Genomic DNA, 7,503 nt, shown 5'->3' with positions numbered 1-7,503 from the left:
ACCGCCGCTCCTCTGTATACACGGTTAATATAATTCCCAACAAATAGAGATACAGCCGCCTTCCTCCTATCTACTGCTCTTTATATGGTATGCACACAATAAATACGAAGCCCCCAAATAAACCGGCCTTTAACACAGCCCAATCAATCCACAAGTTGGCTAGGTGAACATGAAACTCTACCCGAGTCGGGTAAAGTTTCGAGTCGATAAATTACAGATTCAGTGGAGCATAAATGATCTAGCATTCACTAAAAAAAGAAAAAATCCACAGACGTACCATAGCCAGCCAGGAAATGATCTACCGTTCCCTTTCTACAATTTTATGTCGCCATCTCCAAAGAAACAGATTCATTTTGAAACCCATGATATTCCTTTCTAGTTTTAGCATTAACATACCATAGCGTATAGCATGATGGTCAGTATCTGTAACCAAATTTATTATTGTTCCCTTTCCCTTTTACGAATATCCTGTTAATATCCTATATGAGGTTGTGATCAATTTATTTTTCAGTAAAATTTGAGATTTTTTATTTTTAGTGTTTTTAGATTTTTTGATGTGCTATGTCTGAATTTTAAAAATATATTATTTTATATATTTCCAAACAGAAATATTTTTAAAAAGATCTCTAATTTACTCTCTAACATCTTTTTTTTTTTCCATCAATTATTTAGCTAGAAAATGAAGTATCAAAAGAATGAGACAATGATAAAAGAAAAGGTGGAATGGGCTGCATTGCATCCCTGTAACAAGGAAAAGTTAGGGGAGGAAGGGGGACCATGCTGAGCAGTTGTAAGAGTTCAGCATACAAAATGGGTAGCAGCCTGCCATGGCCAGCCAGGAAAGCAGATCTCTTTCTTCTGCGTGGTTGCTTTCTTTTCATTTATTGATTCAAGGAAAACTACATAATGGCAATTTGCCATCATAGCTAGCTTGGCCTAGTTAGGGTTTGGTCATCCTCTGCGGAAAGTGAGTGAGATTCTACGGGCGTGCGTGCACTGGATGCTAGTAATTTATTTGTGGCTAGCTTCTCAAGAAATGGCTGGTTCACACCCTTCAAGCCAGCTGTTCTCTCGTCTCTTCCCTTCCAAAGTCGTCTTCTTTCACCACCCTTTTCTGCTACCTTCCAAGACGTAGATAACGATGTTTTCTCCGTCTTAATTAAGACGAACTACTTTTCAGATCTCCTCAAATGGCTGCCATTAGTTTGGACTTTAAACCATGTCTTAGTTTTCGACTTCTTGGTGAGAAATGATTAAAGCATGAGTGGCCACTACGTTAGTCTGTGATTTCGTGGATTAAAGTGTCCATTGCGATGCGACAAGACAGCTTCAGTCCCACGGGCTTAGCATTGTTTAAGAGTTGGTGCTCCTATTAATGGTGGTTTAAGTTAAAAACAATGGGATTTATGGTAAATGTGATTTGTCTATGTCATTGATTGTTTTGCTCGAATCTTGGAATCAATATATACAAATAATTCAATCCTCTAGGTACATGATGGAAACAATTGAAAGATGTTTTTTTCAAAAATCTAAAGATGAATTTAAGATATATTAGATTTTATTGTGTATGTGTATATATAAGGATGAGGTCGGTTTTTATAAAAAAACAAATTAGATAAATAATTAATATGATAGGATTCAATCGAAAAAACCTTGATTAACTTATAACTTGACTATTTAGGTTAAAATGTACAAATATTTTTTAGTTTTTTTATTTAAAATAATATTATTTTAATTTTTTTAATACCCTGTTCTTATATCAAGTCAACCCAGTGTTGATTTTGCTTACTCTGCTTCTCTCATTATCCTTTTTTACTTGCTTTTTCTGAGATAATCGGCTTCCTTAAAAAAAAAAAAAAAACTCTACTAAACACGTTTACTTTTAAAATATTGGATAAAAAATGCTTAAATTATAAGCATAACATGTTTAAAAACAGTCTTAATCTCTGAAAATTAATTTGAAAATACTTATAATCATAAAAAATATTATATAAAATAGTGTTCAAATCTTCAAATATATGCACCTATTAGGCAAAATCTGAATTTATCCTCAAGAGGCCTGCGTAGAAAATAAATCCTTAAAATATTCGAGGACAACTCAAATTAATTTCCATCTTGATTATAGTTAATTACTCTCTTGATGGCTTAAATTTGAGGGTCCCTTCAACCCAATTGATGACTCCTATCAGTTTCTATCAACCAAAGAGGTCATGTGTTCACTTAGACATCTGTTACGCAATTAATTTAATTGGTGGAAACTGAAGCATTATCAAATTGAATTGAATTCTTCTATATTTTAAATGCAGTGGACTAGAATGAAAGCATGAAAGTATAGTTGAAAAAAAACAAAACTCTACTAAACACGCTTACTTTTAAAATATTGGATAAAAAATGTTTAAATTATAAGCATAACATGTTTAAAAGCAGTCTTAATCTCTGAAAATTAATTTGAAAATACTTATAATCATAAAAAATATTATATAAAATAGTGTTCAAATCTTCAAATATATGCACCTATTAGGCAAAATCTGAATTTATCCTCAAGAGGCCTGCGTAGAAAATAAATCCTTAAAATATTCGAGGACAACTCAAATTAATTTCCATCTTGATTATAGTTAATTACTCTCTTGATGGCTTAAATTTGAGGGTCCCTTCAACCCAATTGATGACTCCTATCAGTTTCTATCAACCAAAGAGGTCATGTGTTCACTTAGACATCTGTTACGCAATTAATTTAATTGGTGGAAACTGAAGCATTATCAAATTGAATTGAATTCTTCTATTTTTTAAATGCAGTGGATCCCTAGAATGAAAGCATGAAAGTATAGTTGATATTGGAAATATACTCACGAAGGATAAAAAAAAATGTTTTTATTCCTTTTAAAATGTTTTTTTTTATCTCATAATGTACAGAAAAAACCTAGAAATTGTTCGCATATTTTACAATGAAATCTTAAATTGCTCAAAAAACTGTAAGCTCTGGACACTTACCATAAAAAAAATTAAAAAAAATTAAAAAGAAAAGGAGAAAAATAGAAGAGAAAATCTTATAGAAAAAAAATTCTTAGTATATTGTAAATATCAAGTCAGTTACTATTTAAGTTTTTTCATGATTGTGTTCTAAAATAATAGATATAGTTATAAATTCTGAACAGAACTAGTCTTGTTTTTTAAAAGTAATATCTAAATAAAAACAAAAAAAATATGGAGCTAGCTAACCCACTAGATAATTTTTATTAGTTTTATATCAATGAAATTAAATCATGTGGAGTTTTGTTTTTTTTAAATGCAGTGGATCCCTAGAATGAAAGCATGAAAGTATAGTTGATATTGGAAATATACTCACGAAGGATAAAAAAAAATGTTTTTATTCTTTTTTTAAAAAAAATTATCTCATAATGTACAGAAAAAACCTAGAAATTGTTCGCATATTTTGCAATGAAATCTTAAATTGCTCAAAAAACTGTAAGCTCTAGACACTTACCATAAAAAAAATTTTAAAATTAAAAAAAAAAACAGAGAAAAATAGAAGAGAAAATCTCATAAAAAAGAAAAATCTTATGATTTTTTTACGGGATTGGATCTCTTTAGTATGTTGTAAATATCAGGTCAGTTACCATTTGAGTTTTTTCATGATTGTGCTATAAAATAGTAGAAATAGCTATAAATTCCGAACAGAACTAGTTTTATTTTTTAAAAGTAATATCTAAATAAAAAAAAGAAATATGGAGCTAGCTAACCCGCTAGATAATTTTTATTAGTTTTATGTTAATGAAATTAAATCATGTGGAGTTTTGTTCCAAGAACAAGATTGATTTAGTTGGGATTTAAATTACTTGTATTGGTTCATGTTTTACTCTATTTGAATGCATTTCACCCCTGTTTTTAAATCTTTTAATTAAAGAATGCAATTAACATAAAATAAAAATAAAAATAAAAAAGGATGAATTGATTTTCGAAAACAAACACAAGATTGAAAAGATTAAAGCAGTAGACACTTACCATAAAAAAAATTTTAAAATTAAAAAAAAAAACAGAGAAAAATAGAAGAGAAAATCTCATAAAAAAGAAAAATCTTATGATTTTTTTACGGGATTGGATCTCTTTAGTATGTTGTAAATATCAGGTCAGTTACCATTTGAGTTTTTTCATGATTGTGCTATAAAATAGTAGAAATAGCTATAAATTCCGAACAGAACTAGTTTTATTTTTTAAAAGTAATATCTAAATAAAAAAAAGAAATATGGAGCTAGCTAACCCGCTAGATAATTTTTATTAGTTTTATGTTAATGAAATTAAATCATGTGGAGTTTTGTTCCAAGAACAAGATTGATTTAGTTGGGATTTAAATTACTTGTATTGGTTCATGTTTTACTCTATTTGAATGCATTTCACCCCTGTTTTTAAATCTTTTAATTAAAGAATGCAATTAACATAAAATAAAAATAAAAATAAAAAAGGATGAATTGATTTTCGAAAACAAACACAAGATTGAAAAGATTAAAGCAGTGTCACAGGCAGTTGTCAGCCTCCCATGCATGGATATTCTCCGAGCTCATCATGATTAACAATATCTTGCAGGAGTGATTGACTGAATCTATTTATTTAATCATTCATGACATGTAAGAATATCTTGGCAACTTTTTCATGAAAAGAAAAGAAACTCCAATCCAGTTAGTGGAGCAGAGCAGGAAGGAAAATCCATGGTTGGAAGAGTGAAAAATTAGAACCGACAAATCATGATTTACCAATGATATCTGGTTTAAGTGGGGCTGTGGGTAGGTTTAAAAGTGAGAAAGATTTTTATATTTGAACTTTTTTAATTTTTTTAAAAAAAAACATTGCATGTTTTAGTCATGTGAATGTCGGAAATACAAGGATACAATCTTGGTCTGAAGTCGGCAAAAGAGTTTAAACAAGCTGTCTTCCACCCGGCATGCACACAACTAATATGGAGCCCTCCATTAGCCTGCACTCATAATCCTTGAATAGTTGCAAATTATCATAAATATCATCGTAGTTTGCTGAGTTAATCCGGTAATTCTTAGTTATAAATCTAGATTGGGTAAGATTTTATTTCAAATTTATTTATAAATTTATCTGAGTTAACTAACTTGTTTGATTTTAATCATAATTATTCTAGTTAACTTCAATAATTTTTTTTAAAATCTTTGTTTAAAATAGAATATTTTTATTAAAACATATATGGCTTTTTAAGTTTATGCATGTAATCAATCGATAATTCAAATCTTAAACCGGATTAAATTTCATACCAAATCAAGTGACTAGGAATAACTTCTATGATATTTTATTCTCTCAATTTAAATTTAAGATTGTTTCAAAAAAAAGTTTAATTTTAAAATTAACAAGAGTTAATTTTAAAAATATTTTTAATGTTAAAATAAAACATTACCAGATTATAAATTCACATAAAAGATTTAAAAAAAAAACAACTTACATCACTAAAATAATTTTAAAAAAAAATTAGTTTAAACCTAAAATACCACTTTCTTTTATTTTCTTTTTTTATCCTAGCAAATATATTCATATTCTACAATTTTTTTTTCTATACAAAAATTAATTATTGGGACTTAGATTCAGTTGTGCTAACTTGATAAATTAATACATTCTTGTTTTAAGAGATTAATTAAAAATTCACTTCAAATTTTATTAGAGACATTTATTTTAATTTCCTACCCAACAAACATGAAAAACACAAACGGGTGCTGTTGCGCATAGAAATGGAAACAGGGACCATGCATGTGCAAATGTTTCAGGTGTTATGCACCGTTCGAGTCTTCGCAGGGAACGGTCTCAAATGGCAAGTGTGGTCACTTACTGTTTGTAGTTTTTTTTTAATGTATATTTTATCTTGAAAAAATATCAATTTTTTTTATGATTTTAATGTTTTAGGATAAAAATAAAAAAAATATTTTACTATACTTTAAAAAATACAATTTACAGTACATCCTATCGTGCAGAAATGTCTGGGTTTAATAATAACAGAGCAATATCAATTTGAAAACGACCGAGTAAGATTGTCAAGGCGGAAGAGCAGTCAATCGATGACTGATTGTCCATTTTTATTTACGATTGATGGAACCACTTTTAGCATATTTGACTTTGTAAAAGTCCCTAAATAATTGAATCCTCACTTCTATATCATCAAATCAACCAGGATTAATATATATATATATATATATATATATTAAATTTCATTGATTTAGATAGCCATAATACTTGATTTTGCAAGTTTATTTATTAAAAAGAATTTATAAAAATATTAATTTAACTTATTTTTTATTTTAAATTAATTTTTGTATGTTTAGATTATTTGAATGTTTGGATATTAAAAATAATATTTTACAAATAAAAAAATCATTATTTTGATAAAACCGTCCATACATCTGGTTTCAAATTAGAATTTGTCACTGAGGCACGTTTTATTGACTATGATGCTTTTATTACAAAAAATAATTAGAGTATTTATCTCAATATAGTTCAGTTACGTGAAATAAATTAAATGCGAGAAAAATTATGATAGTTGGGAGTCATGAAGGGGAAAAACCTACTACGGCCAGCATGATTATAATGACCATACACCTGTTTGAAAAGGACGACAATATCGTTGTATCGTGAGGTCTTCGATCTAACAAGACAAGTAAATGAACACTCCCTGGCTTCCTCTCTCCGCCCAATTTGTATTATTTTTACTCTTTATTTTTATCTTCTGCCATGTATGTTTTTTAAATTAATATGAATATTCAGAGGAGCTTGTATATATTTTAATTATTTTTATAAATTTTAAAATTAATAATTATATAAACTTCTAATAATCTTCAAATTTATAAGATTTAAATTAATAATTTTTTTTTAAAAAAATTAAAACCTCAATTAATTCCCTATGTACTTTTGTTCTATACTACAACAAGTTCATTTTTATAACTTGGAGTGTGATTTAAGTTGATTTGTAATTTGAATTAGTTTTAATATAAATGCTACAACAAGTTCATTTGGTAAATTTATAACTTGGAGTGTGATTTAAGTTGGTTTGTAATTTGAATTAGTTTTAATATAAACTTGGTTAAACCAAGTAAATTAATTAATAATTTAAATAATTTAGTTAAATATATTCAAGTTAAAACCAAAATATTTTTTTTAAAATAAAATAATTTGTAAAATTATTGAATTGATAGATAACCCACTTATCCAAACAAATAAAAAAGTCATTTTAAATTGATTGACAACTACGCTATCCATGCCATCACTTTATAAATTTAATTTAGTTGTTAAAACTGGTACTAAGAAAATCTCAATAAAAGAATTTCAAATAGCCAAAAAAAGTGAGTGGTTCAAAGTTTTTTTTATTCAAAATGTGTTAAAATAATATTTTTTTAAATTTTATTTTAATATCGTAATATTAAAACTAGTAAAAAATACCTAGAATATATGGATTTATTATTTTTTTTCAAATGAAAAACATTTCATAAATGAGGCTGAAAC

The sequence above is a fragment of the Populus euphratica genome, unplaced genomic scaffold, assembly GCF_000495115.2.
Source record: "Populus euphratica unplaced genomic scaffold, PopEup_1.0 scaffold403.1, whole genome shotgun sequence".
Classification (NCBI taxonomy): Eukaryota; Viridiplantae; Streptophyta; class Magnoliopsida; order Malpighiales; family Salicaceae; genus Populus; species Populus euphratica.
This window is presented reverse-complemented; position numbering follows the sequence as displayed.